General features: G+C 49.4%; 1 protein-coding gene and 1 long non-coding RNA gene across 2 annotated transcripts in view; both read left to right on the forward strand.

The window, feature by feature from the left end:
* The window catches only part of TUB (TUB bipartite transcription factor), an 84,911-nt gene that overhangs the window by 36,894 nt on the left and 23,677 nt on the right, over positions 1–24,340 (forward strand). The window lies entirely within an intron of this gene.
* Positions 5,353–14,694, forward strand: LOC108544950 (uncharacterized). Its single transcript, XR_001889984.1, has 4 exons — positions 5,353–5,394; positions 7,385–7,543; positions 12,756–12,812; positions 12,943–14,694. It is a non-coding gene; the product is annotated as an uncharacterized LOC108544950 (long non-coding RNA).

The following is a 24,340-nucleotide window of genomic DNA, read 5'->3' on the forward strand; positions in this document are numbered from 1 at the left end:
CATATCTATGTGTACACCTAGATGTGTGTCCTGGCATATGTATGTGTGTATGTGTTCCTCCATATATGTGTCAGCATGCATGCACGCATGGTCTCTGCAGCCATGGAGATTTCCACTTTGTGTGACTATTGTGTACATGTTCCTGTGTGTACTGTACCTGTGTTCATACATGTACATGGGTGTATGTGCCTGTGTAACTGTCACTGGGAGGCATGTGGCACATCTGGCTAAAGGGATGGTAAAGTAGCTCAGCACAGCCTTGGTGCTTACATGGCTTATTCTCTACCATATTAAACAGTCTCTCAAAGGACCAGAAGGTGAAGAGCAGGTGGTTTGGGCAAGGTAGGGTGTGGAGGCTGGACTGTCCTAGAGTTACTCTGTCATGACTAACCCAAGTCTGGACCCCAGGCCTAGATGCTCAGCCTGTCTTCCCTGGAAACCCCTAGACAGAGAAGAGAGGGTTTACTGTAACTCATCAGTCAGGGCAGCTGTCTGTTGTTGCCATGGAAATCTGAACGCAGCATCTTCTGCAAGGACCAGGATGTAGAGTCTAGAGAGGACAGGCTGGACCAGCCTGGTAGGATCAGTCTGGAGTGGCCTGTGTGTGTGCATGTGTGAGAGAGAGAGAGAGGTGGGAGGTGAATGCAAGATAGTGAGCTTTCTGAAGTGGGTGATGCATACCTCACCATTGCTCTCTAAGACCTCAGCCATTACTCTGGATTATTGCTGGGTGGCGCTGTAAGAAGATGTGTACCCCTGAGATGGCTTCCCTGTGCCCATCAGGACCCGGTGTGGCCTGAGGCTGCTCTTAGAGTATGCTGGGACCACCTAGACAGATGTGCTGGTATCTGCCCATCATGGGCCCCACAGCCCACCCAGCATCTGCTGCACACTGGCTCCTCCTTGCTCAGATGATGGGGGGGTCCAGGAGGGAGGCCCTTACCCAGGCCACACAGATGCTGGGTGATGGGAGCAGACAGACAGAGGCCCCTCACCCCAGGACTCAGCTCTGCTGCTGATGGGCTGGGGGTAAGGGCAAGGGACAGGGCGAGGGTACAGGATGATGATTAGGGGACAGGATAGGGTCCAACCTTCAGGTGGAGCTGAGGGTTGGGACAGCCAAGGACAGTGTGTGCATCTGCCACTGCCTCAGTCTGGCAAGGCATAGGAAAGGGACACCCCCTTGGAGTCCTGACAGCCCCTGTGGAGTTGGAAGCGGGAGCCCTGGCCTCCCTGCTCACCTTCCCACCAGCCCCTCCGCTCAGGGCCCTGTGCCTTCTGATCCCTCCCTGTGACCAGGGGAGCCTGGGCTCAGCATTCACTGTAGCCTGGGCAAGGCCCTCAAGCCCCCAAGAGTCCCGCTCTCACAGGGCGTGGGAGGAGCTTCCAGAAGCAGATGGGCATCCTTGTTTGGGTTGAGGGTACTGGGGAAAGCAGGAAGGAGCTGGCTGCTGGAGCCGCCTGAGTCTGGGTCTGGAGGACACAGAGGTGTTTAGCCAGCAGTCTGGTCCTATCCCTTCTCAGCTCTCTGAAGTCCTCCCTGCACCTCAAGCCAGGGCCTGACTTCCAGGGAAGCAAGCTGTCACCGTGAGGAAGTGTACCCTAGCTTTCCCACCTCATGCTACCAGGATGCCCCTCACTGCTCCTTAATCTAGGGCGTGGGCTCAGAGGGCTGACTGGGGTCTCCGGTCCTGGAATGTGGGGCCATATGGGAATGCCTTGAGTGTGTGAGGACCATATGGGAATGCTTCTGCGTAGGGGTGGCATGAGTGTGTGCTGTGAGGTGTAAGTTTGGAGAGAAGTATAGATAAATGATGGGCACGTGTGTGTGGTGCGCATGCTCGTGCTGGCAGGGATAGGCGGGGGAATGTCTGGAGCGTCAGTGGGTTGTGGCGGGCAGGGTGAGGCATCCATTTCTGTGTGAAATGCCTGGGGGTAGGGAAAAGGTATTTGGCGCAGTACATGTGAGTACAAAGTACACGAAGGAATTTCGGGTACATATGCGCATGGAGCCTTTGTGGGGTGTGGTTTGGGTATGTAGGTGGCTGTGTGTGAGGCAGAGCTGGAGGAAAATCTGTCTGTGGAGTGTCTGAGGTGATGAGTGGGAGGCAGCTGTCTACAGGTCAGCTTGTCTCTGGGTGGTATAGGAGGTGCCATGTTATTGTGTGTGATGCAGTTTGGGAGGGTGAGGGGTGTGCAGGCATGTCCCCAAAACAAGTGCATGGTGTGTCTCAGGTAAGGTGTGGGGGCAGTGATGGGAATGAACTACAGTATGTAGGCCAGGTGTGTGGGGGAAGGGCAAGCGGGCATTTCATTCTCTCCACACCTCACGAGTTAGGAGGCACCATTTTCCCCCTCAAAGTTGAGGACCCTGAGGCCCATAGAGTGGAAACAAGCTGGCTGGGTCACATAGCAGGGACTGTTAGACTCTCAGGATCCCTCTGGCAGCTGGCAAGCTAGGCTCTAGAGGGCTGGGGAGGGGACTGGCCCTCTGAGTAATGGCAGTAATGGGGGGTCCCATTCAATTCTTTAGGGTGACTGTCCTGGAACTGGCCCAGAAATGGCTTATGAGAATCAATTGCGCAGTAAAGGAAAATGTTTGTAAGCCCGTTGCTAAACATAGTTGTTATTAAGAATCAAACTGGCCAGGCACAGTGACTTGCGCCTGTAATCCCAGTGTTCCTGGACCAAACTGAGGGTGGGCTGCTTATTCTCAAGGCCCAATAAGGAGATGCAGATGAACTAGGAGAGAAGGGAATTTTTATTTCTGTAACTGGTTACAGGGAGAAGGCCTGGAAATTATTGCTAGACCAACTCAAAATTACAAAGTTTTCCAGAGCTTATATACCTTCTAAACGATATGTCTGTGTGTAAGTGTGCATTCATCTAAAGACATAAGTGATTAACTTCTTTTAATCTATAACTAAGATTTGAGTCCTGAAGACCTTCCTCTGGAGCCTCAGTAAATGTACTTAATCTAAATGGGTCCAGGTGCCAGGGGTGATTACCCTTATCTTGTCCCCTGCTAAGTCACGGAGGTTTGGGGAGTTTCTTCAGACCCCCAGTAAAACTTGTTTAATCTTAAGCAGGTCCTTTAAGAATTCCTTCATTATTCTGTCATGCTTTAAGGCCCAGGACAGGCCTGGGCAAAACTCTCACTGGGCTTTTGTTCCATTCCAGCCTCTGTGTAAGGGCACTGCTTCTGTCAGCTTTTAATATTGAACTTCACCACTCAGCGCTGAAACAGCTGTTATGGAGGCCTGCGTTAATGACATCTGGCCTGCCACACCAGCACTTTGGGAGGCCGAGGCAGGAGGATTGCTTGAAGTCAGGAGTTTGAGACCAGCCTGCGCAACATGCTGAGACCCCCATCTCTACAAAAAAATACAAAAATTAGCCGGGCATGGTGGTACATGCCTGTAGTCCCAGCTACTCAGGAGGCTGAGGTCAGAGGATCACTTGAGCCTAGGAGGTCAAGGCCACAGTGAGCCGAGATCACACCACTGCACTCCAGCCTGGGCTACAGAGCAAGACCCTCTCTTTCAAAAGTTAAAAAAAAAAAAAAAAGAAGCGGTATAAATTTAACGTTAAATAAATTATGTTTACAAAGGTAATACAGTGAAAACTCACCACTTCCTATTCATTTTACTGCCTTTCCCTGCACCTGTCTGTTGTATCTGCAGGGTGGAACTGCCACATGACTGTGCACTGCTGAGCATCTCCTCCCTCTGTGCTCAGTCACATCACAGATCGGCCATGGCGAGGGTGGCTAGACCAGGGAAGTCAACAGGTGCTGCACATTAAGACCAGATTTATTGTTTTGTTGATTGTCTAGACCTAAGAAAGTGATGGGAAAAATATTACTAATGCAGATTAAATTTTAAAGGGTGTTATGTTTATAGCTGCTCCATGGTGAATAGCAAAACAAAGATTTTCCAGTGTTCCCAAACTATTAACCTATTCAGCAAAGAAATCACTCAGACCACCAGTGAAGGAGTGAAGTTCTGACATGTCTTTGTTGTTTCACTTTCAACTTACTTGTTAGCATAAATGAAAATACCAAGCAACATTAAGTTGGAACTACAGTAATTTGTCATTGCAACCATAGGTTGGCTACAGATAAAGAGTTAGGCGAAACCCATTGAGTGGGTTGATTTCTGGGACAATCATCTGGCTATATGGAATTTACAATAAAGAATATTGGATATTTCATTAGTATTCGTAAATTATGTGCTATACATCCTTTGTGTCAGTAAAATTTAGAGTAAACTTATTGAGTCTATGCATGCAGACATTTTCTGGAGAGCTTGTTGTTAAATGTCACTGTTAACACCCCGTAGGCCCTCCATTACACTTAGTCCCAACATGTCTCCTTACTGTGCAGAGGATGAGGTAGGGTGGGGTAGAGGGACAGGTGTAACTTGCAGAGACCCTGGGAGCAGTGTCTCAGATTTCCAGACAAGCTGTGGCTTATCACTAGATCAGCTTGACCTCCTCCTGACCAGGGGCACTGGAGCTCCCATTCATTGATCCCTTCTCTGTACCAAGCTCAGGGATTTACAGGTCAGAGGAAGAAGACATGGTCACTGCCTGTATGGAGCTCATAGCCCAGCAGAGGAGACATCCAGTCACAATTAGTCACACCCTGGAGAGTACAGGGGCAAAAAGGAAGGAATTGCCCAGCTGAGGCAGGAGGGAGACTGGGACAAGAGGAGCTGCTCAGTGGAACAGTGCCTCTCAACATTTAGTGTGCAGCATCCACAGATCTGTGTTAAAAATGCAGAGATTCTCTTTTGGCAGGTCTGGGCAGGGTGGTGCCCAGGAGTCGACAGTATGCTAGGGGATGGTGAAGCAGGTACCCAAGGGCACATTTGGAAAAGCCTTGATCTGAAGAGACAAGAGGGTGTGTGCTGAGGCAGGAGATGAGAAAGTTCTTTCGGGAGATCTGCTGGGAGTTTAGGAGTGGCTGGAGCAAAGCCAGCCTGGAGGGGAGACAGCAGAGCAAGGCAGGAGAGGGGTCAAGGGGCAGGTCCTGCAGCCTCACAAGCCTCATGGAAGAGCTTGGTTTATATCCTTTGGAATGAGGAGCAGTGGAAAGAGCCTTGTCAGCAGACAAGTGACATGCTCAGGTTGGCTTTTAAAAGTGTAATGTTCCTGGAGCAGGCAGAACTGCAGTCCAGGAGACCAGAAGGAGGCTGGGGACATGTGAGGCCTCAATCTGGGCAGAGGCACTGGGGACAGGGGAGGGGACTGATAGGAGGGCTTCACAGGTGGAGCCGCAGGTGAGATGAAGAGGGTTAGGGTGGCGCCTGGTTTTCTGGGGTGATGACTGAGTGAATGGCAGGACTATGCACATTGCCAGAAAATCAGGAGGAAGAGCAGGTCTGGAGTAAGGTGAGTTGCTTTGAACCTGGAGAGTTAGAGGTGCCCCTGGAGGGGCCCAGAGGCATTTGGAGCTCAGGGGAGCCATCAGGAAGTAGATTTGGGAGCCCCGTGGACAGGTGGGAAAGCCAAGAAAGTGAAGAGGTCACCTGTGGAGAACACAGTCACAAGGGTCCAGATCTAGTGCTGAAGGGCCAAGAACTCAGGCCTGTCTGGACCTTGTTTCTGGAAGGGGTGGTCCAGACACCAGGTTCCTCCATGCAGGAAAGCCAGAGAGTGGACAGGAGAAGGTTGGAGGAGGTCAGAACCATGGGTGGGGTTGCTGGCCACCTCTGGCTTAGGAGCTGGAGGCCACAGTGGTTAGGAGTCATGGGGCCTCAGTTTTAGCTCCAGCCCTGGCTCTGCTACCAACTTGCTGTGTGACCTTTGGCAGATCCCTACCCACTCTGGGCCTCAGCTTCTTCATCTGAAAATAAGAAAGCTGGACTATACCACTGATTTTCAAATGACATTTGGAGCCCCAGGGTCACCCAGAGCATCTCCAGGAAGCAGGAGTTGAGGGTGATGGAGAGGGAGAGGCTGAGAGTGTGGAACTCTAGTCCCATCCTGTCCCCAGCCTCATCCAGAGCCACTTGCATTTATGTTTTCTGTTAGCCTCTTCATGACAGGATGTTTTCCAACTGAAAACTACTGGGCCAGAAGATCCCTTATACTGTTGTATGTATTTGGGGTCTATGAATCCTTGCCAACATAGAAGCTGATGGAGTCTGAGGAATAACACACGCTGAGAAAACCAAGCATCATCATTACAGACACTGTGTGAACTCCCTGCCTGCCACCCACACAGCACAGTCGCCGTTATGTCCACGCTTACGTAGGCCTGGGCTCTGCCTAGCTGCGCGTGATTTCAGCAGTGGATGCAGCTCAGTTTGCCCCCGCCTGATGGCTGGCTTATCCCCAGCCCCAGCCATCAGGGTGCCCCAGGGTGGGGCCTGTGTGGCCCTGGCCCTTCTCTGCTGCCCCAGTGCTGTGAAGCCACAGGTCAGCCTCCTTGTTCCTTGATGCTCTCTGTCATTGTCTCTACAAATGCAGAGAGTCTGTAAACAGGACACAACACATTTCGTCCTTCCTTGGGCCTGGCATCAGCAACGATGCCACCTGTGTGGGAGAGGACTCAGTGGGTAGTGTCCTGGCTTCCCTCCAGCCCCACAGAGCTTCCCTCAAACCTCAGTGACAGCTGGGCACGCTCAGTAAACTGAGGCAAGCCTGGGTCTAGACCAGTGTATGGGGGCGTGTGCTGTGGGGAGGGAGGATGAGACAGCTGGCCTCAGGATGGGGACGAAAACACCCTGGGGTGCCTCTACAGGGAAAACCAGGGCCCTTCAAGTGTGTGTGACCTCGGATCCCAAGAAGTCGATGCCTGGCTCCCCTCCCTGCCCCTCAGAACAGAGCCTAGGAGTTGGGGAGGGGCAGCTTTGCTCACCCCTTGCCCTGAGATCCTGGGGTGCAAGAGTAGGATGAGGACAGTCAGCTCAAAGGGGACAGAGATCTTGCTAGTTTGCTCTGTGCCTCTTTAGCCCACACTCATGTCCCTGCATACACTGGACCCTCCCATCACCTGGAAGTTGTCCTGCCCCCTGCCGCTGCCCCTACCCCTAAGAGACCCAGATCCCCAAATAAGGCCACACTGGGCCCCCGGATCCCAGGCTTGGAGACAGTGCTTTTGGGGAACTCCAGGGACCCCCAGCTCTCTTGCTACTTCAGGAACAGTTTGGAGGGGGACCCAGTAGAAGTGACTCCCCCCCATCACCTCCTTAGCATCCCAGATAGGGCTCAGAAAGTTGCTCCAAAACTGCTGGGAAGAGACCCCACCTCGGGAGTTCCTTCCTGCTCCTCCTCCTCTGTTCTCGGTTCCCCAGGACTACGGAGGCTTCAGCCTGTTCTCACTTGGCAGGGTGGTTGGTGGGGCAGGGTGACGACTCTCGGTGTTTCCTGACAACAGGCTGGGGGACTCAAGCGCCAATGTGAAGCTGAAGAGTGTCCTGGAGACGGGGGGCGGTGAGACGGAGTCTGCCCAGGCCACGCCAGTGGCCGGGGTGTGGTCCTGGGCCTGGGGAGGGTCGCTGTTTGAGAGGAGGACGCAGCTTTATAAAATGACTCCGTAAGTATGGCCTGGGCAGGTGGGGCCGCAGGCCCCCACTGCCACACCTGGGACCGCGGGCATGGACCAAGAGCTCCTGCAGCAGGAGACCCTGCCACAGGATGTGGGGAACCCAGAAAGCTTGGGAGGTTGCAGTCCCGGGGAGACACACATGCCTTGGCTGAGGCGGAGGCTGGCTCTTGGCCTCTAGGGAGCTAGGGAGCCAGGCGTTGTCAGGGGCCTGGGGAGGGCTCTCCCAGATGCTCTAGGCTACTGGGCAGGGCCTTCCTCTGAAGGGTGTGTGTGTGTGTGTGTGTATGTGTACGTACACATGAGGGGTTGCAGTTTCTACCGTGGCTGCTGGCTCATAATAAAAGCCTTTTGAACCCAGGACCCCAAGAAGGCAGGCTCATAACCTTCTTTCTTAGGCATCAAAGACTCTAGAACAGTGGTTTGCATCATGAGAAACCCTAGGAATATTTTTAACATGCACATTCCCAGGCTTTGCCCACAGGGACTCTAGGGCAGGGCCCAGGAATCTTTATTTTAGAAAGCTCCCTGGGTGATTCTGACAGGCTGCAGCTGGGGGAGGAAACCACTGCTCTTGGGGGACACCTACCCCAGGCCAAGAAGCCCAGGCCCTGCCTACAGGGCCACCTTAGACACTCAGACATTGTCTCTGGAAGGTGTTCAGGTCATCTGCACTCTCATAGGAAGGAGGGGCCGCCGTGCTCTTCAGTAACCTCTTGCTGAGGCACAGGAGATGGAGCACAGAGTGGGCCCCAGAGGAAGGAAGGCTCAGGAAGGGGTGTGACGGAGCATCAGGGCCAGGGACTGCCCCATCACAGTGTCTGGGCCCGCTGAGGCCCTCACAGCTCTCTCAGAGCCCAGCACCTCCGGTCCACAGCAGCCCCTGTCCAGCCACGTGGGTGAACCCAGGTCCTCCTGCATGGACACGAGGAAAGAGAGATGAGATGTCAGAAAGGACTCCCGGGAGATGAGCGCACACAAGGACAGTTATGAAATCTCCTCCACAGAGTTCCTTGTTAGCATTTTAAATGTCTCCTTAAAAAAGAATTCAGTTAATTCAAAATGACCTTTAGAAAAAGAAAGTAAAATAAATGACCTCTAAAACCCTCATAACTGACATGAAGTTTACTGACTTAACTGAATTAACATGAAAACAGCATGAAGTAGCCGACTGCACGTTTGCTTCCATGGTTGAAGCTGGAGTCAGAGGCCATCTGATTCAGTTTATTTCCCATCTTGCCGGCCCAAGGATGCACATTCATTTTGCCCGAGACTGCACATGTCCACACCTCCTGGCTGTAAAGCATCCCGGAGTGTTCACTCGACCCAGTTTGCTTAGTCAATCCCCAAGTGCTGAACCTTTGGGCTCCTTCCAATTTCTTGCTATTATAAATATCATGGCTATGAATATCTCCATACAAATTACTTTCTTAGTATTTTACTGGGAAGCATTCCCCAAGTGGAACTACTAGGTTAAAGGGCATGAACAATTTTATAGATCTTGTCACATATTACTAGATGGTTCTCCAGAAATATTGAGCCCATTTACTGTGACACCAGTTATCTATAGCTGTCCCCACAGCCCTGCAGTATAAAGGTTCATCATTTTTATTTATTTTTAGCTGTTTTATTTACTTTCTTTTTTCTCATTTTGCGATTTTGGTCAGGAGTGGTGCGGCAAGTTGTTTTAATGCCGTTGTTTCAATGATCAGTGACATTGGACATTCTCTGAAGGACTTTGAGAAACTGATGGGCATCATTTGTCCTGCAGGGATATGGCAGGATTGGTCCTGAGTCTAAGAGCTGGATCAGGACTGGAAAAATGGATACCTCTGAGTTTTCAGACTTACTCAGTTCTCAGTCTCCCAGCAATAGGCCAGCATGTACATCAGGGCCATAGTTTCCAACGCTCTGAGGTTGAATGAATATGGTTTTAAAACAGCATCACTTGCCCCAGGGAGAAGACTGAGATGAAAGGGAGAAGGAGAACCCATGGCCCCATGCTTGTCCCCACCATGATGGACTGTGCCTGAGCTCCGCTGGACAGGCTGCACAGCCTCTTACCCCAGATGTGGCCTTCTGGGTACAGAGATTACCATATTATGCTTATGACTGTGGCCATGGGGATAAATCAGATTTGGGGCTTGTAGTACACCTGCCTGTTGATCCTAATGACCATCCAGGAGCTGCACCAAGAGTTTACCTAGTGCTTGTAAAACCAGGACTTATGGTGGCTAGAGAGGGCTGGCTGGCTAAGATCAGTAACATTTGTTGAGGTCTGGGCCCTCGTGTCTTGGCTGAGGTCTAAGCATGGGGAGTTGTGGAAAAGGAGGGTGTTAGGGAATATTGACCTAAGTGGGGTCAAAAATTGTGGCCTGCAGATAATGACACGGGGCTCCTCAGTGATACCAGGAACTCAAGGCAGGGACAGTGAGAGTCAGGGGCATGAAACCCAGTGATGGAAACTAGGTGCCATGGCTGTTGCAGGTAGGGCCACAGGGACTCCTGGGATCTCAGAGCAGACAGGCCAGATGAGGGAGGAGAGTAAGTCAGGGCCGACATGGCTGGTGGGGCAGGAGGAACTAGCATAAGGTTTGAAGTCAGCAATTTAAATCATAGTGTCAGAGGACTCCACAAACTTGGGAACAAATAGACAGTTATGGATACTCAGGATATTGTTGGTAGGAGCAGAAGAGTGATTTGTGCAACCAAAGGAGGTCTTGGAGTCCCAGGGGCCTCTCCATGTTGAAGCAGGATGCTAGGGGACGAGAGGACACAGGGCCAATGTATAATATAGGTAACAAGGCCCAGCCTCTTGGAGGAGAATTGGTGGAAGCTGGCCAGGGGATCATCATTCCAGACCACACCTGGACTTGGGAAGGGTCCCTCTCTGCAGAGGCCAAGCCAGGATCGTGGCCATCAGGCTAAGGGGGAAGTGTGTATGTTGCTGGGGTAGCAGGTGTCTTGAGCCCACTAAGGTCCTCCAGGCTTTTGGAAGGAAGCAGACTCCCTTTCCCTCTCGTTCCTGGCCTGCTTCTCATGGGGCCAGGGCTTTGGTGGTGCTGGGGTAGGTGGTAATGGACAGAGGAGACATGGCATGTGCCCCAGTTTCCACAATGGGAGTGAGACAGAGTTAAGATGTGATTTCATGTGGTAGAAGTGTGAGTCTTAGATTCAGGTACACCTATACCTTACTGTGTGACCTCAGTTCTCTCTGAGCCTCACTTTCTTTTCTCTAAAATGGGGATAGTCATACCTTCCTTATAGAGCGGTTAACAAGACTGAATGAGAAAATAATACATGACAGCACTCAGCAAGAATAGTTGTTAACAAATGTCAGTTTCCTTCCATTTGCCTCTTCTAGTACCTAGAGCAGAGTTGAGTGTATCTGTGGGCCCAAATAGGCCTCCACTGTAGACGGGGTGAAGGGTGAAGGAAGGGACAGCATGCCCTCTGGTAAACCTAGGAGCAGAGCTGGAAGAGCAGCTATGCTTCAGGGTTTATCTGACCCAAAGGTAATGATGAATTTGGTGAAGTGGAGGAGTTAAAGCCTGGCAAGTTTCTGAGCCTCAGTTTCCTTATCTGAAAAGTAAGTTGTGTGTGGCCTTGTGACAATGCATGGGAAGCCCCTAGCACTACTCCTGCACATAGTAGGAGGCCCACACATAAATGATGGTGTGGATTCTGTGGTTGCAGACCCTCCTCTTGCCCTCAGAGTCATATCGCTGTGAAGGGTTTCTCTCTGTGAGTTCAGAGTCCAGTCTGGGGTTGGTCAGACATGAAACGGGTTGTGCATGGTGGTCAGTGCTTGGGCAGTGGCTAATCATGTCACCCCAGAGTTGGCCAAGGAGGAAGGAGCCCAGAGGGAGGTTGCCCTGAGGGCCCCTGAGGCCGTGGGGGCTCCAAGGGTACTGCCAGGGGAAGAATGGGCACTCTGCAGTTCTCTCCTCTAGCCCCGGGTGTTTGGAGAGTGTCCAGAACCAACAGATCTGCTCAGATGCTGGACATGAAGTTCTGTTTGGCACACAGCATGACAGCCTTTCCCTGCAGGAGCATTACCAGAGGCAGGAAGCATGGAGGTGAAGGGAATTGGAAGGGCCTGGCATGAGTCAGGAATGAGCAAGGATGGGGGCAAAAACAACTCCGTGTAGTCCAGAGGGAGCTGGCCCTGGGTTCAGCCCCTGTACAGCTCTGCGGCCTATGCCCTGACCCTGATCCCAATCCCAGGCAGTTACCGTGCACAGGGTACTGAGTGATGAACCTCGTTCTCTGGAGGCAGCAGGGCTGTGCAGAGGGTCCAGACAGCCTGGAGAGAGATAGGCCAAAGGTGCCCCAGACTTCCCAGGGCAGCCACCCTGCTTGGGGCAGTACCACTCAGGAGCTAGAGGAGTCCAGGGTTCTGAATCCCAATCTGTCGCCTGCGAGCTGAAGACCTGGGGCAAGCCTAGCCTGTCTGACTCCTCATGCCCTCTTCGGAGCGCACATCTAGGAAAAGTGTAATAACTGCGGGTGTTTGAGGACTTCATCACTGGTTATGAAAGCAGGTTGAAGAGGTGTGACAAGACCTGCACAAACTCAGCCTGCCAGGTGTGCAGCCCCTGTACTTTGCAAATGACCTCTAGTCCTTGTCACCCTGGGACAACCCTGGATCTTTCTGGACCTGCCTGAATCCTCTGGACAACCTTTGCAGCCCACTACCTTCCCCAAATGCACACACATTCACACACACAACCATCACCGTGTACAGATGGAGCTCCTTCCTCTCAGTAAGTTTCTGACCTCCATCCTGCCTCTCCCGCTCCAGGCAGCTCCACTCCTAGCTCCTGATCTGCTCCCATTCCTCCACTATCTGGCCTCACCAAATACTGGTCTGTGAAATGGCCTCACTCTGTAAGTCTGACACCAACGAGGTCCGGCTTCTCCGGCTTCTCTAGCTCTTCTGGCTCCCCACCTCCTCCAGCAAGATTTAAAAACAGTCCCTCTTTACTGAGCATGTGAGAGCCGGCACAGGGCATTGTTGCTCCATTTCCTTTCTTGCTGAGTCAGGGTCTAGGAGAGCACCCACAGGGAGTCCTGCAGCCCCGGGTTTCGCCCCTAGCTCTGCTCCTCATGAGCTGTGTGAACTCAGCCGGTTGTTTTATTACCTTTTGAGACCTGCTTCCTGGTCTATAAACTGGAAATAATAATAGTACCTTCTCTCTAGACTGTCGTAAAGATGAAATGGGACCCTATATGCTTTTAGCATGGTGCCTGGCACAGGGTAAGCGTTTAATAAATGTTAGCTATTGTTACTATTTTGTGCCTAAGAAAATACTTACAGTGAATGACAGGAAAAATTCTCCTCATGTATTCACTCAACAAATATTTATTGAACTCCTGTTTTCTTCCAGGCACTGTACTAGGCACTAGAGATACAGCAGGGAGCAAAACAGTGAAAACCCCTGTTCTCAAGGAGCTTCTATGCTGGATTCCACAGCTACACACTCAAGTCTTTGCTGTCAGCCCTCTTCTCCCTTAGTCTGCACCTTCCCCTGAGCCTCTGCCTCAGCCTCCTCCTGGGCTCAGGACTCCCTGAATTTCGCTCTCCTCACGTGTCTTCTCCCGAAGCTCCAGATGCACTTTTCCAGTCACTTGCAATGGGTTGGCCTGCAGACATTCAAACCTGGCACATCTGAACAGTAACTCACAATGCCCAACCCCTTCTCAAACCTGCTGTTCCCACTGGGTTCTCTGAGGAGTCACTGTCCAGACCCCTCTTCCTCCAACATGCAGCTCTTCTATCATCATCGCCCCCACCATGAATAGCACTTAGTGCAGGCACCATGCTAAAAGCTTTTATTAAATCATGGAATCCCTTGACGTCCCTAAAAAGCATTCCACTTGTTTGCAGATAAGAAAACAGATGGAAATGGTTCAACAGCCTCAGGTTACACAGTTAGGCAGAGCCCAGACGAAGAGCCCAGGCTCTCTGGCCTCAGTTGTGCTTTTCTTGCCGCTGTGCTGTCCTGCCTCGGGTCCCATGGGCTTGCCTCAGCTGTACCACTCACCCCAGGCCCCTCCTCGGCGCATCCAGCTCTGCCCTCGGCTATTGAAGAACCTGCTCACTGGTATCTTTGCTTCCCTCTGGCTTCACCACAGACCCTGCTGCCAAGGCTGCGTATGATCCCCTCCCTCACAGGCAGGATCACTTCCCCAACGCCACCACACCCCTGCACCCCTGCGATTTCCCCTTTGTTTACAGGCAGCCTGGCCCTGTTCCAGACCAACTTCTCCAGTCCCATATAACCTCTCCAAGACCCTTCTTCCCTACTCATTCCCCACTGTTACAGCCAGGCAGGCCATCCACCCCAATGCTTTCCTAACTCCCGTGGCTCCCTCGCCACGTCTACCTTTACTGAGCTCTGTATCCTTTAATACCCAGCCTCAAAGGCTGTCTCTGCTGCAAAGCCCTGCCTGGTCCCCTGCCAGACTCCTCTGGTTCTCTCTGCTGTGCCCCCACGGGTCTTCACCTCTGGCTAGGTTGACTTCATACCGCCTGGGATTATTGTTTGTTGTCTGTGTCCATCTGTGTCTTCCAGTAACCCATGATCTTCACAGGCCAGTGCCCTCTGTTAGTCATCTCTGGATCCCGGTGGCTGATGGGGCTGGGTGCAGTGAGAGCCTCAGTACTGAAATGAACAGAGCCAGCCTACGAGGTCACTCTGCGATTTGGGGCAGGAAAGATCTGAGTTTCTTTCTGCACTTCCATTGAGTCCTGCTATAGAAACCACAAATGGGGAATGATCATTGAATCCCAGAAGGCTGAGCAGGAAGGGCTGCTGCAGGTCATCTGTGTTAATTCTTTGTCTTTGAAATGTTGGAGTGAGGCCCAGAAACGAGAAAGATGTAGCCCACGATCACTCCGCAGGGAGGAGTTGTGGTTAAAATTCAGACCCCTGGCTTCTAGCCCAGTGTCCTTTCTGCTTTGCTGAACCATTCCATCTTTTCTTTGCTTTTTCTTTAAACAAACCACCTCCTACAATTGCTTATGCTGAAAATCAGCCCAGTCTCATAGCTCTGCAACCTCTCTTTGTCCCCTTCCAGATAACCACAGGACACTTTATTTTACACTTCTGTCATAATGATTTTATACTCTCATTTTTAAATTTAGTATTATTTGGGGGGGTTGGGTAATTAACCCTAAATTCTTGTAGAGAAATTAAGTGCTTAGAGTATATTTCTGGGTTGCTTATTTTCTTCCATTGAAGTTTCACATGAGATTCCTGTCCATCATCACATTGCTTCAGTTGTTGCCGCTGTGTATTTTCATATCTAATGGGATTGGTGCTCCTCTCATTAGCCATTATCAGAATTGTCTTTGCTTTTCTTACCTGTTTTGTTTTTGTTTTTTGTTTTTTTTTTTTTTTCCTCCAGATAATCTATACCTGGGTTATCCAGAGGAATTAGGGGCAGACGAGTAGCTTATCTCAGTCTGCCTTAATCCTGGGCATCCACACAGGTCAGCTGAATTGGGCACTCTTAATTCATGGCTCTGAAAATGGAAAAAAATGGCCATTGATTGAGAGAAATAGGCAAAAAAAGGGAGTAGTGGTGGCACCAATGCCCTGACTACCCCAAACTGTCACTGTTGCCCACTAATCTGCCATCCTGGGATGTGGGGCAGGATGCCCGCGCTGTGTGGGCATGCTGTCACGGGACGACGGAGCTGGCATTGCTGATCGACACTAGCCAGCAAGTCAACATGGCCACACTGGCTTTCTTATCACAGAACCCACATTCACAAACCATCTTGGGGCTCACCCTCCTTTCCTTAAATCATCACCACAGGGAAGCTTAAAAAATCTCTGTACATTATCAAGTTTCAGAATCCCCTTGGAATTTTGCTTCGAACTAAATGAAATCTCATTTAGGAAGAATGACTGTCTTTAAAATAGTCTTCCTATCATATAGAAATACATTAGGAATCTCCATTTCTTCAAGTTCCTTTTATAAATCTCAATTGCATTTTATAATTTTCTTTATATGAATCACAAATCAGTCTCATTGGTATTATTTTAAAACTTTTCATATGTAGTCTTATACCACTGTAAATGAGATCTTTTTCATTTTCATTTTGCAAATGATAATTTTTTTATAGAAATGTTCTTGGCTATTTTTCCATCTTATCTGGCAACTTTACTGAACTTTCTGATTCTGGGGGTTTTCTTGTTGATTCCCTTACATTTTCTCAGGCCCAGTACAGTAGATCACTTGTAATAATATAAACCATGAGTCCTCCTCTCTAACATAGTAGACTAATGCCTGTTCATCAATGCCCCCCTCAGGAACTTTAAAGAAATACAAGTAGTTGGGGCCTCCTTGGTCCCCACTGAACCATGACTTCAGTCTCAGCCTTAGGGCTTTGGCCTTCGGGTGCAGGGATGGGAGGTGGATTCCAGACCTAAAAGTCTGCAAAGGTGGAGAAAACCTGGCTTCTCTAAAAGCATACCAGTATAGCTGCAGACCAGAAACTTGATTACTTTGTAGGAACTTTTAAAAATTTTGGTCTGTGAGCAAGGGAAGCGAGTGAAGGATTTGAAGCAGCAGGTGCAAGGAGAGATTTGCATTATGAAAAAAATCACTCTCACTGCCATGTGAGAACAGACTGCAGGGGGGCTGGAGGGAAAGGGGGTGCAGATCATTATGTAACCACAGCTAACTCTTACTGCCTGTTTTAAGTGGTTTACATATATTAACTATTAAGTCCCCAGGACGGCCCAGGGCATACAGGTGGTTCATGGCAGAGCACGTTTGAATTGTTCCTAAGCACTCATCACCTCGACTCTTTTTCACAGAGAGGGTGGGAGGGACTTCAGACCCACTCATGGAGTGCATCCTGAGCTGCCATCTGTCTTCTGGGTGTGTGACTGGGTGAGGGATGGGTCTGTGCTCATCATGCCTTTTTCACAGGGGTAAGTCTAGCCTGAGTGTTGTCTATGCTGCTGTCCCAGGGAAGTGGGAGTGGGAGGTGAGAAATGTGTATCCTTTTAATGTAAATTTTCAGATGGGGCCCTTGATAATGGAGCTCTAGTGATGTTGGGTGCCTTAGACCTTATCTAATCCAACTCCCTCATCTTATACACTGATACACTGAGGCCAAGAAAATTGGGAAGGCACTTTTCTATGGTCATATAGGAGGCGGGGGACTTAGGCCTAAACTCAGGATTCCTGACATCCAAGACACTAATGGTGTTTTTAGATCAAGTGAGAACATGGGCCTACAACATCAGTAAATGTCTGGTCACCTGTAAGGAGCAAGGGCAGTTTTACAAGAGATTCGTGTCCTTCACCAAACTGCTTCAGTTGTCTCTCAGAGCCAGCAGGATGCGGTGGGACACAGTTCAGAATAGTCAGGCTGAGCTGCAGATATGGGGAGCCACAGTACGACAAAGAGAACTGGGGTGTGTTTGGTGCAGGGACCAGGTAGCTGGGGCAGAGCAGAGGATGACCTGAGCTAGAGGAACACACAATGGCCTGAGGCCCCTCCCACTGGGGGAAGGGAGACCTCTGAAGTTCATCTGAGGGCCAACCCGACTTGCCTGTCTCCAGGGAGACCCCAGAAATCCTCAGAAGTGCAAGGGCTGGGACAGGGCCACCTGGCATGAGATGTCCAGCTCAGAATCCCAGGGCCTCGTTCTGCTAAGCTGAGCCCCCATCCTCAGAGCTCCCTCCCATGCCTTCCTCAGGGTGGAGGTACAGGAAGGAGCCACTCTGCAGCAGCGGAGAGGATGGTGACAGCTCAGCAGACACAGAGACATGGAGAGCAGGTGGGCTGTGATTGGACCAGGGGTCGGGAGAGAGGCACAGCGAAGCAAAGGATGCAGAGGTGGAAGGAGGCAGAGGTGGGTACTGTCCCGCAGCCCCACCACCCCTGGGCATGATCTCACCTGAGGAAGGCTAGAAGGAGTCTTCGCGCGTCGCCTCCTCCAGCCAGAGCTCAGCTTGGAGATGTGGAGGGGGAAGGGACCCTCTTCCTTCCTTCCCTTCCTCCCTCCTAGAGCCCAGGCAGGGCAGCAGTGGTGGGACCACCTGTTCTCACCCTCATCTGTGGTGGGCGGCGGAGGCCCCATGGCACAGGCCTGGCGAGGCTGAGTAAATCCTTGCTGCTGTGACCACCCACAGTGCTTCTGCTTCCTTCTGTATAATAGCTCCTTGGGGAGCTGCCAGCAATCAATGAGACAATACAAGTGAGCACTTAGCACAGTGCTGGCCCTGTGTGAGGGCTCAGTGAGTGGGAGCTCTAAGTACTAAATGTTGTCCCATCTGCGTGGTACTTTGGACTTCCAGCACAGCATTCACAGACACATGTTCCTTCTCAGTTCAGCCTCACATACTATGTGCAGTAGGCAAGGCATACGTTGTCTCTAATTAACAGATGGGGAAACTGAGGTGAGCCTGGGGAGAGTGGTCTCTGGTCACCCAGTGAGTTAGCAGCACAGAGAGGACAAGAATTCAGCTCCCCTAAGTCTTATGTGTTTTCACGGCTGTGTTTCTTATATAAAATACAAGAATGCTAACACAAAAAACAATAAAGCAAGAATTCTCACCTTATTTCAGAGTTGAGCAAACTATAATCATCTTCTTTTGTCTCCTAACAGCCCTGCTGTAAAGAGTCAAAATATCAGAGAATGTTTAGTGCTGAAAGGAGCCTTAGAGATAATGCCACTCTCTTTCATGAAGCGCAGAGAGGGAACATCCTCATTTGAGGTCACACAGCATATTAGCAACTTAGTCAGGATTGGAACCTGGCACTGGCGTTCTTTCCTCTATAGCTGCTGCCTCCATAAGGTCTTGGAACTTTTATTCCCACTTGAAAACTCCAGTCCCATAGCACTACCTTTTAGGATTCTGCTTCCTCAGTGGTGGCTCTAGAGTCTGATATTTAAGAATCAGCAGCAGCAAAAGGGAAGGGCCATGGAGCAAAAAGATGGTGTGTTGGGAGTAATAAACTTTTCAAATAGTTTAAATTGCATTTCAGCGACTGATTCCTCTTGCTGGAGAGATTGGTGTGTGAATTCAGAATAGGATTGTTTAATATGCATTTCACATTTTAAATAATCATGGTTTTCTTAGAGCAGGGAGAAAAACAGGTCAAAAACACAAACTCATAGGCTTTTCTGAAAGGTTACAAAATAAAATGTTCTTTGCTGGAGGATATAAAGGAAATGGCTCTCTGTTTGACAAAGGAGAGGGCTCTGCTAGATAAATCCTGCATTTTTGAATAAATGAAAGCTCTCTTTGTCTCTTCCTGATCAGCTTAATTCCTTGTTGCCTATCTGTAAATCCAATAATGCTGGTGAAACAAACCCCTCCTGGAGGCTGAGCACAGGGGCCTGAGCGCTCAGCCTCAGAACCATCTTTCTATTTATAATCTCAGCCTCTGCTCCCCAGAGAGCTGGGCTTAGATGCCCCATGGGCAAGTGGGCAAGAGGACTTGCTGGGAACAGAAGCTTCCCCAGATCAGGGACACTGTCCTCCAGCCCTGGATCTCCCTGCCTAGGAAGCACTCAGCAAATGCCTCAGAATGGGTAAAGAACAGATATTACAGTTCAGCATTGTTCCTGCACTTCCTCTGCTCCCTTCCAAGATAAATAACCAGGCTAAGAATTGCAGGTGTTTCTTGCAGCCACTTGGCTTTCATCTTAGTGACACACCATATGACACTAGGCGACTAAGGATATGTCAACTTGTAAGGCGTTACTATATATATATTTTGCCTAATCTATTTTGCATCAATAGTGTGTTTATTGTCTGTCTTCTCCAACATTGGGGGTGAGGATGTTGTCTGTGCTGTTCAGGGGTCACTAGGAGGTCTTAGGGGTCAAAGCTGGAGCTAAGAGGAGGTCCAAACACCTGGAAGAAGTGGCCGTCTGGAATGGAGGATGTGGCCCCTAGGGCGGCAAAGCTGAGACACTGGACTGTGTCTTTCACTCTAGGCAACTTTGTATGAGACCATATATGTGTCAGCTGGTGGGGCTTTTTCATAGAGCATTATACTTGCGTAAAATATTGTATCCCCATCTCATAAGTCCATTACTTTGTCATTAAAAATTCTCTATAAGGCTGGGTGTGATGGCTGACACCTGTAATCCTAGTGCTGTGGGAGGCTGAGGCAGAAGGGTTGTTTGACCGAGGAGTCCAAGACCAGCCTGGGAGACACAGCAATACTCAATCTCTACAAAACATTTTTTAAAATTAGCCAGGTGTGGTGGTTCACACCTGTAGTCCCAGCTACTCCAGAGGCTGAGGCAGCAGGATCACTTGAGCCCAGGAGTTCAAGGCTGCAGTGAGCTACAATAGCACAACTTATACTCTAGTCTGGGTGCAGAGTGAGACCTCATCTCTTTTTTTTTTTTTTTCTTTGTTTTGAGACAGAGTCTCGCTCTGTCACCCAGACTGGAGTGCAGTGGTGCAATCTTGGCTCACTACAACCTCCACCTCCTGGTTGCAAGTGATTCTCCTGCCTCAGCCTCCCAAGTAGCTGGGATTACAGATGCCCGCCACCACGCCCAGCTAATTTTTGTAAGTTTAGTAGAGACAGGGTTTGCCATGTTGCCCAGGCTGCTCTTAAATTCCTGGCCTCATGTGATCCACCCACCTCAGCCTCCCAAAGTGCTGAGATTGCAAGCGGGAGCCACCGTGCAAGGCCGACCCTGTCTCTTAAAAGCAAAAATTCCCCATAAAGGATGCTTAGTGATCCATCCTGTGAACATTGAATTATTTACTTAATGGAGTCCTAATTAATAGACATTTTGTTTATCTGCTCCCAACCAATTTCCCCTGTGAGCAATAAAGTTTCCATCAGTATCTTTGTATATAAACTTTTGACTTCGTTTTCAATCTCCTTTGACTAGTTTTCTAGAACAGGAATTAATGAGTCAAAGGGCTAAGGCACCTATCATCTGGTTTTCTCTGGAGGAAGGTAGTTCTCTGGACTCTACAACGCTCATCTGCCTGAATCTGAATTTGAACTCTATTACTTCTTATCAGTGTGACTTTCAGCAGATTATACATAACCTTTCTGTTGCTTCATCTGTAAAATGGGGATTATAATAGTACCTACATTGTAGTGTTGCTCTGAGGATTAAATGGGAGAAGTCATGTGTAATTGTTAAGTTGAATAGGCATAGGCATGACTCATGAGATGTAATCATAAAGCAAACTTTATTTTTGTCCCCCACAGTCTCTTCAAATTTATTCTGTAGGGCTCTTTTCCCTTTTCAAATTTTATTAAATTTAGGGTAAGTCCCATGACTTTCCTGGCCAGTTTCAGGTAACCAGAGGTTGTCTTGTCAGTAATTAATGCATCCTGTCTGTTGTAATAAAAAAAAATCTTGAAACATCAGAGTTACACCATCTCTTTCCCAGCACAGTCTGCTGTAGGCCAGCTGCCTGAGGGGAGCTTGGACATGACAGTCCTGACCCTTTCCAGGGTCCAAGGTGGAGCGGGAGGGAGGTAGGAGACGAGATGGGCGGGAAAGGTCTTCCATGACTATACTCTGATGAGTTGGTGTCCTGTTGTTCTCTGGGCCCTCTCTCTTACTGGGGTGTTTTTGCAGGTTGGTGGAGACAACCCCATTGCTGGAGTCTCATCCTGCACCTCCCTTGATGAGGGTGATACTTTCTCCCCATAGCCGATCCTATGGTTTCTTTCTCAGGCTCTGGGAAAGCGGTCTCCCTCAGTGTCACTTCCTCCCTTGGAGGACCCCTCTTGGCCTGGATCTAAGACAGTCACATCTGGCTCTCTTGCTGGGTCCCACCTCTGTCCACAAGAGACACTCACGTGTGCTTTGCCCTGCAAACCAGGGAGCACAGGCTGATCCCGAAGCAGCAGCACTCTTGCTGCTCTTTGGATTTGTCCACTGTGGCACCAAGACCATTGTGGCCACATATCAACTGACTTACGGGTTTCCTCAAGGCCCCACTCTGTGGCTTTGAGGTGAAGATGATAGCATCCTGCACCCCTCCCATGTATTAGGGATCATTTGACCCCAAAGGCTCTCTCTGAAATTCATTCTAAACCTCCAACAACCCTTTTTTCAACCTCTCTCCCATTTTGTATATATTAGAGATGGGTGTCAGCTAATGGCACGGATCCAGGTTTTCGCCACCTCTTTTCCAAGAAGTGTATCCCACTTCACTTTAGAATGTGGTATCTGTTCATTTGGAGCCCCAAGTGGAGCCTAGACTGGAAGCATCCCATCTCATCCTCCCATTGCCGTATTTGTCTCTATGAAACACACAGAGGAGCACCTGGCATAGAGCAGGCACTCAACAAATGATAGCTGTGTATGATCCAGGCTCACAGGCTCTCTAGTCACATTTACCTCATAACCATTCGATCTGGTTTTATTCCTATTACTTTGTTTTATGCCCTATGCGTTCTATGTTTCCTGTAGATTATGCTTTTGTGTATTTGTGTGTGTGGAAATGATTTGCTATTATTTTCAGCAGTGATTTGGAAAACAGACATTGGTTTTAATTTTACTAGTGGTTGACCTACTTTTTTTTCAGACATTGTAAGCCTGTTTATCTCAATCATCAGCAGTACTGCAATGGTCTTTGTGCATTCTGCAGTTATTTAAATGGGAATTACAGAGGGCTTTATCTGGCCACCCATACTTATGCTACCATCTTGCCATGATGTCTACCCACAGCTTCAAAATGGCACTTGACTGTTTTAGGGCTGGCTTATCTTTGTCCTGGACTTTACTCATAGCTGTCTAGCAGTTTTCCATACCACTAGCCTTGTCTCCCTCAATCCTCCATTCTGCTCCCAATTATTTCTTTCTAAAGGTTACATCTGGGCAGATTATTCTTGACTTAAAACCCTCTAGTGGTCCCCCATTGGGAACCACATCCTTAGAATAGAGTCTATAGGATTTTTCCAAACTAAAGGATAATTGTAAACACCCTAGCTTGATGTTCAGGATGACATATGATCTGGCCCTGCCTTAACTTTCTAGGCCCATTTCCTGCCACACTGAACCATTCACCTATTGGTTGAATGCTGCCATGCTGGTTTGCACCTTGGTTTTCGAGTGCATTGGGCATGTACTCTCATGTCTCCATATCTTTGCTCATGTCATCCTCTCTGTCTGTAAGGCCCTTTGGTAAAAGACTCTAGCACAGTGTCCGGTCAATTGTAGAATCTCAGTAACTGTTAAGTTTCCCCCTTCCTTTGTTATCAGCTTATCAAAATCCTATTCATCTTTCAGGGCCCAGCACAACCATCATCCTTTTCTACTCATGGGAAGGCTTATCCTAACCTGACCGCCCCTCTTCTAGGGACTTCCATTGACTGCCTCTTTTCTGTGTCCCCTCACCCTCAGCACGTTGTATACCTGTGTTGTAACACCAACACCTTAATGTGGGGTACAGTTATTATTTCTTCCTATCTCCCTTGCCAGACCGAAAGCTCCCTGAGAGCAGCCATGCACCTGACCCCCACTAAGGCCACTGCAGCCCTGCATCAGCCTTCGAGGGGCTAGTTGATGTTTGATTGATTTGAATTGGCTTCCTCAGACTGCAAGGTCATAATGCGAAGCCACCAGGCAGGACTCAATCTGAATGGATATAATTTATCATTCATATCCCTTTGCTTCCAAAATTGGCTAGAGATGGCCCACATTCAATAAAAACGTCACATTAAGTATAGCACATATAAGACTCCACATAGGTGGCTAAGTGCCAAAATGCTAACCCTCTTCCCTGGGTGAGCTGATCCTGCTGAGGTGGGGCGGGCAGGGGAGGGGGGTGGTGGCCCTGGGGTCCTCAAGCTAAGGTGGCAGATGCGAGGGTCTCTGTTGGGCCACTTCACTCCCCATGCATTCCTTCACTTCCCCTCACAAACATTTCATCACCATATTTGAAAATGCCTAAAATGCAAACAGGATGATTTAAATTCATAGCAAATATCTTACCCTTGCAGGATTTGGGCAGGTGGTGAGGGAGGCACGTTGGGATTGCTGTGTGGTGGTGTTTCAGTCGAGATAACCTTGCTCCTGGGGCTAAATTTGAAAAGTTTATGCCCTTCTTCAAGGGTCACTGTTATAGTGCAGTTGTAAAAACATAACTTTACCTGTGGCCTAGTATAATATTCATTATGTGACTTTCTGGAGTAGCTTTTGGATAGAAGGCAAGTGCATAAACTTAAAATGTCAACCACGGAAGCCATTTGAGTGGAAAAACCCATCATGCATTCTGAGTTGAATGTTAACACTCATGCACTCCATAGAACTCGAAGAAGCACACACATCATTCCCTTGCACACGTACCATCCAAAAAATGTTCTTGTGCAGTCCTGTTCAGTCTGCAGAGCCATCTCTCACACACATACACACACTTCTGCATACACTGAAACAGTCCTACTGCCCCCAACTTCCCATGCACACACACTCATGCATACACTGGCACACAATCCCACTGGCTTTCACACAACCTATGTGCATACACACATGCATACACATACACATTCATATGCATACACTGGCACTCAGTCCCACTGGCTCCCCCATATCCCCTGCACACACATGCAAATGCACACACATACACACTCACACATACTGTGTGCACTGGCACTCAGCTCCCTCACATGTACACACACTCACACTCATGCATACACTGGCGCTCAGTCCCACAGTTCCCCCACATCCCATGTATATATGTAACTTCTGCAGAAAGAGACTTGGAAAGCCATCTTATTTCTGCACCTCACTCTGCCTCCAGATTTTGTTCCCTTAGGACAGA

This window comes from Rhinopithecus bieti, unplaced genomic scaffold (genome assembly GCF_001698545.2).
Source record: "Rhinopithecus bieti isolate Rb0 unplaced genomic scaffold, ASM169854v2 scaffold_28456, whole genome shotgun sequence".
Classification (NCBI taxonomy): Eukaryota; Metazoa; Chordata; class Mammalia; order Primates; family Cercopithecidae; genus Rhinopithecus; species Rhinopithecus bieti.